Here is a 17,701-nt window from a genome sequence, read left to right on the forward strand (position 1 = left end):
CACCCCTCCAGGCGGTCACAAAGCACCGAGCTGATCTCCCTGTGCTATGCGGCTGCTTCCCACTAGCTATCTACCTTACGTTTGGTAGTGTATATATGTCCATGTCTCTTTATCGCTTTGTCACCGTTTACCCTTCCCCCTCCCCATAGCCTCAAGTCCATTCTCTAGTAAGTCTGTGTCTTTATTCCTGTTTCACCCCTAGGTTTTTCATGACATTTTTTTTTTAATTCCATATATATGTGTTAGCATACGGTATTTGTCTCTCTCTTTCTGACTTACTTCACTCTGTATGACAGACTCTAGGTCTATCCACCTCATTACAAATAGCTCAATTTCGTCTCTTTTTATGGCTGAGTAATATTCCATTGTATATATGTGCCACATCTTCTTTATCCATTCATCCGATGATGGACACTTAGGTTGTTTCCATCTCCGGGCTATTGTAAATAGAGCTGCAATGAACATTTTGGTACATGACTCGTTTTGAATTATGGTTTTCTCAGGGTATATGCCCAGTAGTGGGATTGCTGGGTCATATGGTAGTTCTATTTGTAGCTTTTTTTTTTTTTTTTTTTTCCGTCACGGGTAAACTTTATTGTTACGATATGGTCATTCTAACTTTGGACAGGGTAACCCAAGCGCTGACACTACCTGGACCACCATCAAAAAATGTTCTGAAACATAACCTGGTTCTTACTCCTACTTGGGCCCCTGGTTACAATAATTCTTTTACTGATCTTTGACCCCTGCCTTCTTTTTTTTTCTTTTTTTTTTCTTTTTATTTTATTTTATTTTATTTTTTACATCTTTATTGGGGTATAATTGCTTTACAATGGTGTGTTAGTTTCTGCTTTATAACAAAGTGAATCAGTCATACATAAACATATGTTCCCATATGTCTTCCCTGTTGCGTCTCCCTCCCTCCCACCCTCCCCATCCCACCCCTCCAGGCTGTCACAAAGCACCGAGCCAATATCCCTGTGCCATGCGGCTGCTTCCCACTACCTATCTACCTTACTGCGTTTGTTAGTGTGTATATGCCCATGACTCTCTCTCGCCCTGTCACAGCTCACCCTTCCCCCTCCCCATAACCTCAAGTCCGTTCTCTAAGAGGTCTGCGTCTTTATTCCTGCTTTACCCCTAGGTTTTTCATGACATTTTTTTTCTTAAATTCCATATATATGTGTTAGCATACGGTATTTGTCTCTCTCTTTCTGACTTACTTCACTCTGTATGACAGACTCTAGGTCTATCCACCTCATTACAAATAGCTCAATTTCGTTTCTTTTTATGGCTGAGTAATATTCCATTGTATATATGTGCCACATCTTCTTTATCCATTCATCCGATGACGGGCACTTAGGTTGTTTCCATCTCCGGGCTATTGTAAATAGAGCTGCAATGAACATTTTGGTACATGACTCTTTTTGAATTATGGTTTTCTCAGGGTATATGCCCAGTAGTGGGATTGCTGGGTCATATGGTAGTTCTATTTGTAGCTTTTTAAGGAACCTCCATACTGTTCTCCACAGTGGCTGTATCAATTTACATTCCCACCAACAGTGTAAGAGGGTTCCCTTTTCTCCACACCCTCTCCAGCATTTATTGTTTCTAGATTTTTTGATGATGGCCATTCTGACTGGTGTGAGATGATATCTCATTGTAGTTTTGATTTGCATTTCTCTCATGATTAGTGATGTTGAGCATTCTTTCATGTGTTTGTTGGCACTCTGTATATCTTCTTTGGAGAAATGTCTATTTAGGTCTTCTGCCCATTTTTGGATTGGGTTGTTTGTTTTTTTGTTATTAAGCTGCATGAGCTGCTTATAAATTTTGGAGATCAATCCTTTGTCAGTTGCTTCATTTGCAAATATTTTCTCCCATTCTGAGGGTTGTCTTTTGGTCTTGTTTATGGTTTCCTTTGCTGCGCAAAAGCTTTTAAGTTTCATTAGGTCCCATTTGTTTACTCTTGTTTTTATTTCCATTTCTCTAGGAGGTGGGTCAAAAAGGACCTTGCTGTGATTTATGTCATAGAGTGTTCTGCCTATGTTTTCCTCTAAGAGTTTGATAGTTTCTAGCCTTACATTTAGGTCTTTAATCCATTTTGAGCTTATTTTTGTGTATGGTGTTAGGGAGTGATCTAATTTCATACCTTTACATGTAGCTGTCCAGTTTTCCCAGCACCACTTATTGAATAGGCTGTCCTTTCTCCACTGTACATTTCTGCCTCCTTTGTCAAAGATAAGGTGACCATATGTGCGTGGGTTTATCTCTGGGCTTTCTATCCTGTTCCATTGATCTATCTTTCTGTTTTTGTGCCAGTACCATACCATCTTGATAACTGTAGCTTTGTAGTATAGTCTGAAGTCTGGGAGCCTGATTCCTCCAGTTCCTTCTTTCGTTCTCAAAATTGCTTTGGCTATTCAGGGTCTTTTGTGTTTCCATACAAATTGCAAAATTTTTTGTTCTAGTTCTGTGAAAAATGCCAGTGGTAGTTTGATAGGGATTGCATTGAATCTATAGATTGCTTTGGGTAGTAGAGTCATTTTCACAATGTTGATTCTTCCAATCCAAGAACATGGTATATCTCTCCGTCTATTTGTATCGTCTTTAATTTCTTTCATCAGTGTCTTATAATTTTCTGCATACAGATCTTTTGTCTCCTTAGGTAGGTTTATTCCTAGATATTTTATTCTTTTTGTTGCAATGGTAAATGGGAGTGTTTTCTTGATTTCACTTTCAGATTTTTCATCATTAATTAATTAATAGCTTCTTTTTTTCAGTTATAGTTGTTTTAATTTTTTTTAAAACTATGGTTTGATGTATTCGGAATAGTTTTTTCAGTTTGTTAAGTATTTTTTTTTTGTTAAGTATTTTTAAATGAATATTACTTAAATTATGCTTTCATAATTATTTAAATTATGTTTTCAATCCCTACAACTTCTCTGGTAATAATAGAATTTTGTCCTCATTTTTTCTCTTAGAAGACCAAAGTAAGGGGGAATAGATCTAGTGAGTAGATTGAGTTTATGTTATACTGGGCTAGTTTAAAGCTTGATATAACAGCCAGCTGTCCTAAATTTCCATTCAGTGCTTTAACCCCAAGAGTAGAACAGTTCTGACATGCTTTTATTCTACCTTTTGTCATATTCTTATACTGTTTTATCTTTGTTTATCCAGTTTTTTAATCTTGACTTGCTTCTTCAGCAGGCAAGTAAATGTTTGTGTCATTTTCAATATAAACTTAATGGGATAAAGGATGTTGAGATTTGAAATAAAAGCTATAGTATTGTACTTAAACTTTGTTTACTTAATAAATTCTGTGATAATTTTATTCATATTATTCTTAGTTTTTATGGTTACATAAAGTAATTCACATCATAATTGTTATTTGAATGCAGAAAGTCTTGATTCTCAGTCCTATATTAAGTTATTCTTTTGACATACCTCTTTATGAAAGAAAAAATATACCATAAATTCGTGCTTCTTAAATAATTTTTAGTATTTGATTTTTTTCTTTGAAAATTTGCAGAATAATTATAAGCTACTCTAATGATTTTTCAGAGTTTATAAAATTATCTTTTGTTACTTGATTTCTCTTATTCTTTAAAATGTTCTATTTGCCTATTGGTTTGTTTCATTTATATTGAAATAGTCTAGCCCCATGTTCTCAAATTTCTCTTGGCTTTTAAGCCGCTGTTCCATCTGACATATATTTGTCCACTTATATAGGATATCTCAAGCTGGTCTCATTACATCCTAAGTTACCACAATTGACTCTATTCCTTTCCTAATAAAGGCTTTGGAAATAGTAGTACATAATGTAGTGTACATGAGAGCATTAAGAAATTTATTGCTGAGGTGAAAAATATCTGTTCCTTCTCAATCTAGACACAAACCTTTGAAAGGAACCAATAAGAAACACCCATATTCGGATCACAACGTATGGATTTTGTTTTATCCACCTCTCATCTATCTTCCTTTTTCATTATTAGGTATTGGTCTGATCTGACATTCCTTGCTCCACCAGAAACAATGGCCCAGGGTGTCCTTTAACCATTCATGGATAATTTGTTGCTTATAATTGGGCTTAAATGGCACTGCTAGTTCTGAAGTGATACACCTATTCTCCTCCACTTCAAAAGAATGTATCTTTTTTTTTTTGGCCACATCTTATTTAATTATGAATAAATTCAGAGATGTGTGTTGTATTTATAATTGAACCATTCTGCATTCATGTTCTCAAACATAATATAAACTTAAGTCTCTAATATTCCCATTATTTTCCAGATGGGAAAGAAAAACCTCATGAAACTTGGAAAATAAATTTTTTGCAAAAGAATGTATCTTGAATATTTTTGTGCAGCGAGTCAAAATACACACATACACAAAGCAATTAGATATTGTTTTCTGTCAGTCTTTTTTTCTCAAAGAAGGACTGGTGGCTTCTGTGGCCAAAAAGGATATTTACTCTATATCAGGAGAATTAATGATGGATGCCAATATTGTTAGCCTGCAAGTCCATGGGATAGAACATCTTTATACAGTAATAGACTAGAGTCATCAGCATATTTTGTTGTTTAGGTGGAACAATTGAGGTAGAGAAGGCTGTTTTCATACCTACCGATTTAAACCTCTTCTCTCCTCAATCCTGAATAACTCTCAATGGCCGTCACTCTCAGGAGATCAATTCACTGTTGATCTTATAAAATCAAAGCTGTGCTCCAGCATTCTATCTTGGTCCTTACTCTTTTTTAACTTCTTATTTCAAATTTCATATGTGCACAAAAGCTACAAGAATGATGCAAAGAATTCCTTTATATCTTTTATCTAAATTCACCCCTTTTTAACATTTTGCTACATTTGTTTTATCGTTCTTATTCTCTCTCTCTTTCTCTTTCTCTCCCCTCACCCCACACATTATTTTTTTTCTGAATAGTTTAGTAGACTGAATGCATCATATAATCTTGCCTCTTCAAGGTTTATTTTCTAGGAATAAGAATATTCTCTTATATAACCACAGTACACTTATCAAATTCAGGACAACATTGATAATAATACTTTTATCCATTTTTGTCAGTTGTCTGAATGATATCTTTTTATAACAGTTTTTTTTCTGGCACAGCATCCCGTCCAGAATTATGTTCTGCTTTTAGTTATCACGCCTCTTCAGTCTCTTTTAATCTGAAACAGTTCTTCAGTTTTTCTTTTCTATTTTGTTTTCATGACATTTGATTCTTTTTATGTTGGATCATATACACATATATGTCTCTTCCTTCTGGGATCTCTCCTACTCAGCTTTAACTGTCACTTTAGGGAATGATCAACAGTGTTTTTAAACTCAAACCATACCTTTCCTTGTGTTTTGTAAACTTGTATTTCCAGCTACGTGATTGGCATTTTTATCTCAGTGTTTTTCTGGGACTTTAAACTCAGTATTTGTGAAACAAACTCAGCTTCCTCTCACATTTACCCTTCCCAAGACAGAACGTGGCTTCAGCTGACTTCAAGTCAGTAAACTATACTGCCATTTTTAAGTCATTTCTGTTTGAACTTTCATAATAATAATCCTTTCCCCTTGCTCCTGTGTGTAGGTTTGTCAAATTTCATAGCTTCTCCCCCTATAGTATCTCTAAAATCCTCTGCACTCCTGCTGGCAGTCATCCTGGGTCAGCTTCTCGATACTTCTTGACTGGGGTCATGCTATAATTGTGTACGATAACCTCTCAATTCGTTGCTCCATCTTTCCCCCTCGCTTAATCCTCTTGCTCAGACCTTTTCTTCCTGCCATAGTTTTGCATCCTAACATCATCATTTGCCAAGACACTTGAACAAGAAAGCTGGTGGTTCACAACTACTTTTTTTTCCTCACTCTCCTTCCCATTTATTCAACCAACAGGTTGTTTATTGATAACTGCCACGTGCCATTTGCTGTGCTAGATGTTGATGTACATAAATAAATCAATAAATGGGAGGTTGCCCCTGCTGAGAGTCAATTGAGGTAAATGGAAAATAAGCAAACAGATTCATAATTGTTATAATTATGTGTTTTGATGATTGCTATGAACTAGATTGTGTGAGGAGGAATAATGGCTCCAGCAGGGTATATCATGATAGGATAGTCCAGAAAGGCCTCTCTGAACACTTAAACTAAACAAATACCATGTTTTTTCTAATTCCTAAATATATCTAATCTTTTCCCACCTCTTAATTCCAGGTGCCACTGCTTTAGTCAAGTCTTTCTTTTCTCTTGCTTGAACTATTTATAATAGTCTCTGAACTATCTCGCCGCTTTCAGTTTAGTCCTATTTTCATCACTTATTCTTCCAGGGTAATTGTTCTAAAACTCAGAACCCTAATTATGTCATTCAGCAGAATGGCGTCCATACAGCACACAGCTTAGCTCTTAGGGTCATTCACAGACTTCTGGCCAACTTCCCAGTTGCAGATATTTCTTTTGATTCTCCCCCATTTACTCAAGACAAACGGATCTCTTCAAGTTCTGTAAGTGTTTATATGGGTTCTTTGCTAGGAATGACCTTTTCTCTTCCCTTGCTCATGTATCTTACCATTCATCTACTAGGTAGATACCCATTCATTTGGTAAGAATGAAATCCATGATCATGTCTTCTATGCATACCTTAACTTCCTGTCAGAAATGCTGAAGTCTCTTCTCTCTGTTTTCTAGCATTATATTATAATTGTGTGTTTGTTTACAAGTCTTTCCTCTGAAGTATTGGGGTTTTTTTTGAGGTCAGAGATTTCCTCTTCCCCATTTTTGCTTCTCTAGTAAGGTGAGGCCTCTACTCAGTGTCTTTGATGTAAGTAATTCTCAACAAATATCAATTTCAGTTGATTAGAGCTTACCATGTTCATTTTGACTTACGACTTTCCATTATGAAGGCAGTTCAAGTGCTGAAAAGAGTGCCCAGGACTCGTCTTCAATTTACTGTATCAGTGGTTCCCAAATCTAGATGAATTTCAGTCACCTGGAGAGATTTTTTTTTTTGGAAGACGTATTTTTTTGCCTCCCTCTACTCCTAGTATCTAGTGTACTTCCTACAAAACCCCCCAAATAATCGTAAACTATCCATTCATCGAATATGTGTTTGAGAAACACGACAACAGCTTTTGAAAACACTTGTAAGCTATAAGTTCTAAAGAAATGCTAGTTATTACTGTCTATCACTGTGCCCTTCTTGGTGCCTTAACCAGTAATCTCAAAGAAGATGTAAGCTTCTTCTCGAAGGCTAATGCCCTAAGTACCCTAAGATTTGAAAGAACTTGAGCAACTGTTGGTTATCTTATTAAAACATTGTTATCAGACCAAGGCCAGAAGACAGGAAGTAAACAAATGTCCCTATGCTCTGAAACACTGAAGAGGAAAGATTCTAGAACTATATACATCAGTAAACTTGAATGTAGCCCACTATGAACATTCTAAAACAGATCATTAAACAGATAGTGAGCATTTAGAAATGGAAATGGTGAAAACCAGAAGTCGCCATTAGTTAACTATTAAGTCTTGACAAACTACTTTTACTTCTTTTTTTTTTTGAGGTATTTACTAGAATTTCTAGAGAAGAGTGCCAGTGATAGAAGGTATCTCAATTTCAGCAAAACATTTTATTAAGATTATCTTTGTAGAGACATGGGAATTGTGAAATTAATAACACTGTAAATAAGTAATGAATTGAAAGCAGTTTAAATATCAGTTTCAAAGAATGTTGATTAGTAGATCAACCTAGAGGGACATTACTGATGAAATGTTTACAGGCTTTTTACTTAATTCTTAACCTGCCATTGGTTAAATCATATTGGTTAAACCTAGATTTCTCAGTGAGCCCAGTGCGTAATTCTCTTCAAATTTCACACTTTAGACAGACTTTCATTCAGTAAATAAATTTAGTGAATTGTGCACCTTGTACCTGTCACATACCCCATTTTGATATACCTCTTTCCGTTCTCAGTGATTAACAGGGAAGTAACTATAAGTTAGCCAGTATTGCATAAAATCATAGGCTAGGAAACTCTGACCTATGATTTAAAGAAAAATTTGTTTTTAAGGGAACTCTGAAATGTTAAGTTGATGGAGGACTTCTAAAAATGAAGATTTTGTAAGAGCATTTTTAGGATTTTCTCTGTTTGAATATTATATGGATGAAAATAAAATGAAGAAGATACTCTCATCTCCACTGGAAACTAAGGGAAGCCTCAATATGGTGTCATAAATTTCAAAGAATTTTGGTCAGAAACAGTGTAACCAGAACACTCTACAATTTAGCAGGTAGAGTACAGTGAGGTCGATAGTATACAGAGGAAATTCTGTGCAGCTCCTGGAACTCTGCAGTAGAACTTTCTGTAATAATGAAAATATTCTTTATCTGCCCTATCCCATACAGTAGCCACCAGCCACGTTGGGCACTTGAAGTTTAGCTAGTGTAGCTGAGAAACTGAATATGTTTTATTTTAATTAACTTAAATTTAAATAGGTACTTGTGGCTTCAGGCTCTTATTATATTAGACAGCTTAGCCCTAAAGTGAAGGGGTAAAAGCTGGAAATTTCAACCTCTTTCTCCATCATATATCTGCAGGAATGCCAGGCTAGAGGAGAGCCTGTTTAGTTGTGCTGTATCTTTTTTCCTTTGGTGTGATTTAGATTCTCAACCAAGAGTGATGGGGTTTGTATTAAAGCAAACCAAATAGATGTAAAACAGATAAATTGCAGAGAAGAATGTTTGCTGTTCCATAGTTTGAATGGGGGTTATGTAAAAGCTGAGGGGTTATGATGAAATTTGTAGTCTAAACTGACTTTTTACCAATATGACTAACTCTCCCAGAAAGAGAGAAATAAATACAAAATATGAGAGACAAGGCTTAGAACTATAAACTTCCAATCCCATAAACTTGACCATGGGTAAAAGTATTTGGAGAAAATACAAACATAAGCTTCCAGACTTGGAACCTCAGCTTTCTCCCCACCTTTAAGCAAGGAAATTGCTGACCAGATAATATTTTCCTAGTCCTCCAGTTCGTTGGATAATGGAACAATCCAAACAATGTTTTGTTAAACAGGAAAGAGGCAAAATGAAGGCTTGGCTAGAACTGCCTTCATTCAAAGATTATTAAGTGATGGGGTGGGGGGCGGTTCAGGGAAGACAAGTATGAGATATATGTAAATATTTTTTTAAGTGGAAGGAGACAGCAGGAGTCCTATAAAAGCTGCAGAAGATAAAGAGAACATTTTAAAAGATCTATGCTAGGAATCTAGAAAGATTTTATAGATTATAACCTATTCACAACTAAAAGAATTTAAGAAAGCACAGAACTCTTTGAAACCAAAGACTTTGCAAAAGAATAAGATGGAAGGTGACTGGCAAAGTTAAAGAAAAAGATTACATAGAAAAATGACATACAAAACTTACAAAGGAATTAAAGAGAAAAAGGGGGGTAGGGAGATCCAGAAAACTGAATTAAGGGGGGGGTTTATAAAGCAGAAACAAATCAAAAAAAGAAAAGAAAAAGCAACAAAGAAGTGATGCAAATGGTTAGAGAGGAGGTATTAGACATGGAGAACAGACAACACATATCCACATTCAGAAAATTAGTGTGTCAATGGAAGAAAACAAAATGAAAGAGGAAAAAAATATTTAGAGATACAATAAAAGAAAATTCTTTCTGAAATTTATCAGAACTCACCACATTCTGGGTGGTGTGAAGAGGATGGGAAATAGCAATGTAGTAAATCCAATTGAAGTTATTGAATATGAACATTAAAGGAACATTATTAGAAGCATCTGGGCTGGATAAGTAAGTCATTTGCTAAGGAAAAATTACAGGTTGAGCTTAAGTTTCTCCTCCATAACTTTATACTTTATTTATTCATTTAGCAGTATTTATGAACAACCTGCTTTAAGCAAGCACTTTAACACTGGGATTGAAGGTTTAACAGTGGTCTCTGTCTCAGTGGAATTTACGTTCCTATGATGTAAATCAACACATATAAATAAACGACAAAATAAAGAAGATAATTTTAGAAAGTAACAATTATTTGAGAGAAATAAAACAAGAGTGTGATTCAGGTAAGTGAGACTATGTGAGGGGTGACATTTTCTGCCTCCTGAGTGATGAAAACTCACTAGTCATGTGAGGACTCAGGAAGCCTCTTACCCACGTGGCATTCCTGAAAAACCTACTTGAAATGGTAACCTCACTAACCAAAGAATCAAAGAACTCATTAAAAAAAAAAAGAAAAGAACTCATGAATTGAGATGTCAAGGTATAAAAGAACTGGCAGTGAATATTTAATGTAAAATTAAATCTCAGTAACTATTGTCATTCTGCTTTCAGAACACATTGTAATCATAATTGTTATGGGGAAATTACAACATAAAAATAATAATTTAACATAAGTAGAGGCAAAAATAGCAACTTGCAACTAAAATTAGAGAATTGATGGTAAGAGGAAATAGTGTGTATATAATATACTTAATATTGTATAATTATAATTTCCTCAAACTTCATAAGAATTAGTGGTTTTATCAAGAAATATCTATTTAAACGTATTAGTCAGGAAACAAAACATTAGTTAAACTGTAAACAGATGATATCCTTTGTATATTGCCAGAGGAGAGGGAAGAAAAAAGAAAGCACAGACCTTATAACAAAAGATAGATAACAAAGCAAACAACAAAGAAGCAAAACACAGAAAATATAAATTTGTAAGACGGCAGACGACCAATTGTGTCTTTTCTGACAACAGTTGTAAATGTGATGAACTCACTATTATACAAGAAAAGAAATACAGTTTGGGTCAAAAACTATATTCTTTTCACAATAAGTGACTCTGGATGTATAAAGATGAAAAAATGAAAAATAACACAGGATCTAAATCTCTTCTGCAATAAATATTTATTAAAATTTGTTTTAATAATTCAGGATCTTGAGACTCCCTTTGTCATGACTATATATACACAATGAAATGCTCCAGAGCATTTATGCGTCGAATTTGCCACAGGGAAAGTGCTGATTGTCCCACTTACAGCCCACACCCAGACTGCTCGCTGTTGCCAGGGATCATTTAAAACATGGTTTGAGGGTAGGGATAGTTTCTAGATAAAATTCCTAGATAAAGGGGGATGCCAACAGTTACTATAATGAACTGTTTACTACACTTCCTGATCGATAAATAATTGATGAAATAGGAAATAAAGCTCAGAAAATTTAAACAAACTGGAATCATGTTGTTAATTCATAAGCACTTTTTCACTGAATTCAGCTTAAGGGTCACATTAAAGTTATGATCAAAGATACAGTTCAGTATGTGGCTTATTAATTAGCTTAGAGAGAATGTGTGGTAGTGAGATCAAGGTTTCAGGTCCATTCACCTTGCAGACCTTTTTTTTCTTCTTTTTTTTTTTTGCAAAGGTGGGTGGAGGGGGATGAGTGGGGTCTATGATCTTTTCTAAATCTAGCCAGCTGTGTCAGAAATGTGTAATTTGGGGTCACAAGCAGAGAGAGTAGATAGAATCAGTACAAATATCTAAGTATTACTAGAAAAAGAACTCAAGTACATGTCCTCCTGGTGACTGATCAATAATGTTGTGTTTGTAAATGAAAGAAAACACTTTATTATATATCTGCACATTTTTTAAGATGCTTTCTTAGAAATCCAGAGTCATAGGTGGTCAGTCATTATGCATATGAATTGAATCACAGTGTGTGTGTGTGTGTGTGTGTGTGTGTGTGTGTGTGTGTGTGTGTGTGTGTGTTTGTACAGCTTTCTTTATAGGCTGCTGCTCTGTTGCTGAGGGGGAAATTTTCATAGATTTACATTTGGTAAATATATCCACGTCCAAAAAAAGATGTGTAAAATATTGGAATGCCAGCTGACTAAATCAACTCCTAAAAACTTCAGTTAAAAGTAAGATATTTTCCACGATTATTTTAAAATATGATGTTTACTGGAAGGAAAGTCCAGAGAATTACCACAGTTGAAGTGTGAGTGTATTTCTCCCACTTGTAAATGAGCTCTTATTTCCTACAGTGTATATTCTGGTCCACAATGAGTCATTTTCAACATGTTTCAATTTAACTCCTAATACATTTTTAAACTTGGCAGGCATATTTAGATGAACGTTACTTCCAGTTTTAGAGACTGCTTCTAAATTATACTTCAGTACTGCAGTCATTATGAAAAGTTCTTTCAGTAAAACGGAAACAGGATTGATTGGAAGTGTATGTTTTGAGGAATAAAAAAATGGTTGCCATGAATAAAAATCAGATAGTTAAGCTTTTAAAAATTTTGTTACTACATAAACCCTCTTAATATTATATTAAAAAGTTGTAGTATAAGGTTCTTTTTATTGATAGAAGATACTTAGGAAAAAATAAGATTTATTCTAGATAATAAAGTTAATATTTATTGATCTCTTACTATGCCTAGCACTTTTGTGTGTTAACTTTTTTAATACCCATATAATAGGTAGTAGTTTAGTTTCTATAAACCATTCAGGCTTTTTTTCTATTATAGTGCATGGAGCCTAATACATTTCTGGACATATAACTGGTGCTACATGAATGTTTGTAAAAGCTAATACTTTATAAAGAATTTTACATATTGCCAACTCTTAATAAGTATTTAATAATTACCTTTTATAAATTTATGCAATCCTGTAAATCTTATGAATCTTCTGGCAGATTTCAGTTGACCAAGTTGTCCATTGTTAATGATTTTAATATCTTAATTTTTATCATAATGATGTTTACACTGTGCCTTACTCTTTTTAACACTTTATTTTGTATTTAATTTAATTTATTGTTTTTGGCTGCGTTGGGTCTTCGTTGCTGCACGCGGGCTTTCTCTAGTTGTGGTGGGCAGGGGCTACTCTTCGTTGCAGTGCATGGACTTCTCATTGCGGTGGCTTCTTGTTGTGGAGCACAGCCTCTCGGCACATGGGCTTCAGTAGTTACAGCACACGGGCTCAGTAGTTGCGGCACATGGGCTCAGTAGTTGTGGCACACAGGCTTAGTTGCTCTGCGGCATATGGGATCTTCCCAGACCAGGGATCAAACCCGTGTCCCCTGCATTGGCAGGCAGATTCTTAACCACTGCACCACAAGGGAAGTCCGTAACACTTTAAAGATTCCCAAAAGTTTAGAGTTGGGAAAAACTTAGAGGTTATTGAAAACAGTCCACCCATTTAGCAGATGAGGAAACAAAATCCAAAGAGGTTATCTGACTTGTCCTGAGTTACACTTACTAGGAGCAGGGCTAGAAGTAGATACACGTTCTCTTTGTTCCCATCCAAGTTGTTCGTTCTGCCACACAATTGTGTCCTTCCATCAGTAAACAGTAAACAGCATATGAAGCACAACATGTGTGATGTTAAACAACATCAATAGGTACATCTTTTGCTCTCCAGTATGCATATTAAAAACAACAGGCTCTTCTCTTCCCGTCTGAGGTGGCAGCTGGCTCCCTCTTCGCCAGCTCCGTTTTCCCTCTGCTCCTGCTTCACTTTTCTCTCGGGCTGGCCCGGCCTGAGCGCTCCGCCCGCCTCCTCAGGGTGGCCACCTAGCCCCCGACCCCTGGAGTGCTACGCCTTCTCCTTTCTCTGGGCTTCAGTCTGCACCCAGCCCCTCCGTGAATGAGGAGTACATGATCATGCTGGGCACCGGCCTGATGGAATGTATCCTGTCAGGTATAATGTCAGTGAATGGAAAGAAAGTTCTTCACATGGATAGAAACCCATATTAGGGAGGAGAGAGTGCATCATCTGTAACACCACTGGAAGATTTATACAAAAGATTTAAAATACCCGGAGCACCACCGGCATCAATGGGGAGAGGAAGAGACTGGAATGTTGACTTCATTCCCAAGTTCTTTATGGCAAATGGTCAGCTGGTTAAGATGCTGCTTTTTACACAGGTCATTCGCTATCTGGATTTCCAAGTGACTGAAGGGAGCTTTGTTTGTAAAGGAGGAAAGATCTACAAGGCTCCTTCCACTGAAGCAGAAGCTCTGGCATCTAGCCTAATGGGGCGTTTGAAAAACGTCGATTCAGAAAATTCCTGGTGTATGTTGCCAACTTTGATGGGAATGATCCTAGAACTTTTGAGGGCGTTGATCCTAGGAAGATGGCAATGAGAGAGGTGTATAAGAAATCTGACTTGGGCCAAGATGTTATAGGTTTTACTGGTCATGCGCTGGCACTTTACAGAACTGATGACTGTTTATATCAACCATGTGGTGAAACCATTAACAGGATTAAACTTTACAGTGAGTCTTTGGCAAGATATGGCAAAAGCCCATACCTTCATCCACTCTACAGCCTTGGATAACTGCCACAGGATTTTCACAGCTAAGTGCTATTTACGGAGGTACATACGTGCTGAATAAACCAATTGAAGAAATCATTATGCAAAATGGAAAAGTGATTGGTGTAAAATCTGAAGGAGAGATTGCTCGTTGTAAGAAGCTCACCTGTGATCCCAGCTACTCCATCATCTTTGATCGAGTAGAGAAAGCGGGCCAGAGACTTCCCTTGTGGTCCAGTGGTCAAGAATTCACCTTCCAATACAGGGGATGCGAGTTCGATCCCTGGTCGGGGAACTAGGATCCCACATGACGTGGGGCAACTAAGCCCACGCGCCGCAACTACTGAGCCTGAGCCTACGCTCTCTGGAGCCCGAACGCCACAACTAGAGAACCCGAGCACCACAATTACTGAGCCCATGTGCCACAACTAGAGAGAAGCCCATGCACTGCAGCAAAGGATCCTGCATGCCACAAAGAAGATCCTGCGTGCCACAGCTAAGACCCAACACAGCCAAATAAATAACTATTAAAAAAAAAGAAAAGAAAATTGGGCCAGGTGATCAGAGTCATCTGGATCCTCAGCCACCCCATCAAGAACACCAACAACGCCAGCTCCTGCCAGATCATTATTCCACAGAACGAAGTCAACCAGAAGTCAGATATCTATGTCTGCATGACCTCCTCCACACACAATGTGGCAGCACAGGGCAAGTACATTGCCATCGCTAGCACTACAGTGGAGACCAAGGAACCCGAGAAAGAAATCAGACCAGCTCTGGAGCTCTTGGAACCAACTGAGCAGAAATTCGTTAGCATCAGTGACTTCCTTGTACCAAAAGATTTGGGAACAGAGAGCCAGATCTTTATAACCCGTACATATGATGCAACAACTCACTTTTAGATGACCTGTGATGACATTAAGGGCATCTGTAAGAGGATGATGGGATCTGAGTTTGACTTTGAGGAAATGAAGCAGAAGAAAAATGACATGTGTGGGGAAGACTGACAGTAGTACATGTTGCCAACTAATTAGGACATACTTAAAATTTGGCAAATGATGCATATTGTATGAAATCAATATTGTAAGGCCTGCTTTTGTAATCAAAACTGAGAGATTGCAGAGCACCATACCAGTAAATATTCCTCCCCTTTCTAATATCATGTATTAACTTGTTTTCATGGAGTGACTCTTCAGAATTGGCAGGTTCCAACATTTTGTTCAATTTAACCGATACCAGCTTATTTTTTCTAGTGAAGAATCAGTTTTAAAACGTCATACTGATACAGAGAACTTGATATAGTATTTGTATCTTTTAATCAGTGTAACCTTTACAGTTATGAGCTTCTGCTGCTCGAGAGCTGGGTCAGTACAGTTTGCGTGCCATCTGTCCTCTGGGCATTAAGGAGATTCAGAATCGAATGTTCCATAATCAGGGATAGCATCCCTCATTCCTCCCCACCCCTTTTCATTTACATCACGTGTTATAACAGTGCCTAGGCAGCACAGCCACAAGCTTGGTTTATGTGGGCCTCCAATTCTAACCAAACTCCAGACTTTGAGAGTCATTTTGGAGGAAGCCTCTGTGTAGTGTTTTAACCTAATAAAATTGATGAGAGCAGAGGGAAGAGAAACCTATCATAAAGCAGGTAAATGTAGAGCTTCTTTTGTGTCCCAGGTGTGACTTCTTCAATGGACCAAACTGCAACGCAGTATTTATTTGACAGAGCCTCTGCTTCAACGATGTCTGTCTCACAGTGGCTCCGAATGATTTCTGTACTGCAAAATGAAGCCGAACTCTGGAAACCAAAACAAAACAACAACAACAAAATTCACAGTGATACTATATTAATTTCCTGTGGTTGCCATAATAAATTACCACAAACTTGGTGACTTAAAACAACAGAAATTTATTCTCTCATAGTCTGGACGCCAGAAGTCTGAAACCAAGGTGTCTGTAGGGCCATGCTCCCTCCACAAGCTCTAGGGGCAATCTGTTCTTTGCTTCTTCCATCTTCTGGGGCTCCAGGCATTCCTTGCTTTCCTTGGCTTATGGCCACATCACCTCCAGTCTCTGCCCCCGTCTTCACATCACCTTCTCCCGTGTATGTGTTTTATAAGGATATATGTGATTGCATTCAGGACCCACCCAAATAACCCAGGACAGGCTCTTCTTCTCAAGATATTTAATTTAATCACATCTGCAAAAAACCTTTTTCCGTGTAAGGTAATATTTACAGGTCCTAGGGATTAGAACATGGACATATATTTTGGGGAGGGACCACCATTCAACCCACTCCATATGCCTTTTAAGTCATTTGAATTAGTATTTATTCAGATCCTCCAATCGGAATATGATTTTATTTTTAAGTTATCCAACCAGAACTTTTTAAGGTATCAGCGAATTTTAGGAGTTATTAAAATTCTATAAAGTTAGATTATCTTTTCAACCTACTAACTTGACATTTAGCAAATTACTTGCTGTTGAGCAAATGGCACTTTAAAGATTCTAGACTCTGTACCATATGATGTTGTGGCATATTTATTATGAATTAAAAGACATCCTACATGACTTTTAGTAACATTTTTTAAGAACATCATGGCAATGACATTAAGGGTTAAAGAAATAGAGTTGGACATTTTCAACAGAAACAGTGTAAAAATCTAGCTTTAAGCTAAGCTATATTAACTTCGTTTAGACCGTATAATTGCTTTCTTCTATATAGCGATTGAATTTTGCTTTACTCTATTTAAGATTCAGTAAGTAAGATCTTGAATGCTTTGATAATATAATGACTTTCACGTTTTATTTTTGTTCTACTTATTTTTTTCAGTCAGCAAACTTTTAGCCCTTCCTGGTTTTAACAAATGTATGTGTAACCTGTTTATTTCTATGGCATATGCCAGATATGTGATCATTTAGTTTCTCCTTCTGTAGAAATCATTGTTACTAGATATGAAGAAATTCCAGAAATCATTGTTACCAGATGTGAGAATATTCTCAATTCCTTTTATTCATTAAAGTGTCTTACTTGTAAATGAAAGAAGAAAACGTAACTGATATTTCACATAATTCTGTGCATCACAAAACTAAATGATATTTATTATACAGTTTTAAGTTCTCAGTAAATGTTAACTATTATTATTTGTTCTCATCATCCAGTTAGTTGACTTTTAAAGTTCAGTTGTGTCTGTTCTCTATTCAGTACGATAAAGATAAAGGGTTAGGAGCAGTCTCTGACACAATCTAGTAAAACTATTTCATGCAGATGGATAACTGGACTTGTTACAAGGCTCTCTGAAGAAGGGGATCCCTTTCCTCAACTTAGTTTATTTTAATTATTAGTAATTTACTGTTGGGATTTCCCTTGCATTGTTGTGAG

At 36.6% G+C, this 17,701-nt stretch overlaps 1 protein-coding gene and 1 pseudogene across 4 annotated transcripts in view; both read left to right on the forward strand.

Annotated features, from left to right (window-relative positions):
• The window catches only part of PIBF1 (progesterone immunomodulatory binding factor 1), a 216,533-nt gene that overhangs the window by 80,155 nt on the left and 118,677 nt on the right, over positions 1-17,701 (forward strand). The gene's annotated exons all lie outside the window — the stretch shown is intronic.
• On the forward strand, positions 606-16,089 carry LOC132508974 (rab GDP dissociation inhibitor beta-like; annotated as a pseudogene).

This window comes from Lagenorhynchus albirostris, chromosome 18 (genome assembly GCF_949774975.1).
Source record: "Lagenorhynchus albirostris chromosome 18, mLagAlb1.1, whole genome shotgun sequence".
Lineage (NCBI taxonomy): Eukaryota > Metazoa > Chordata > Mammalia > Artiodactyla > Delphinidae > Lagenorhynchus > Lagenorhynchus albirostris.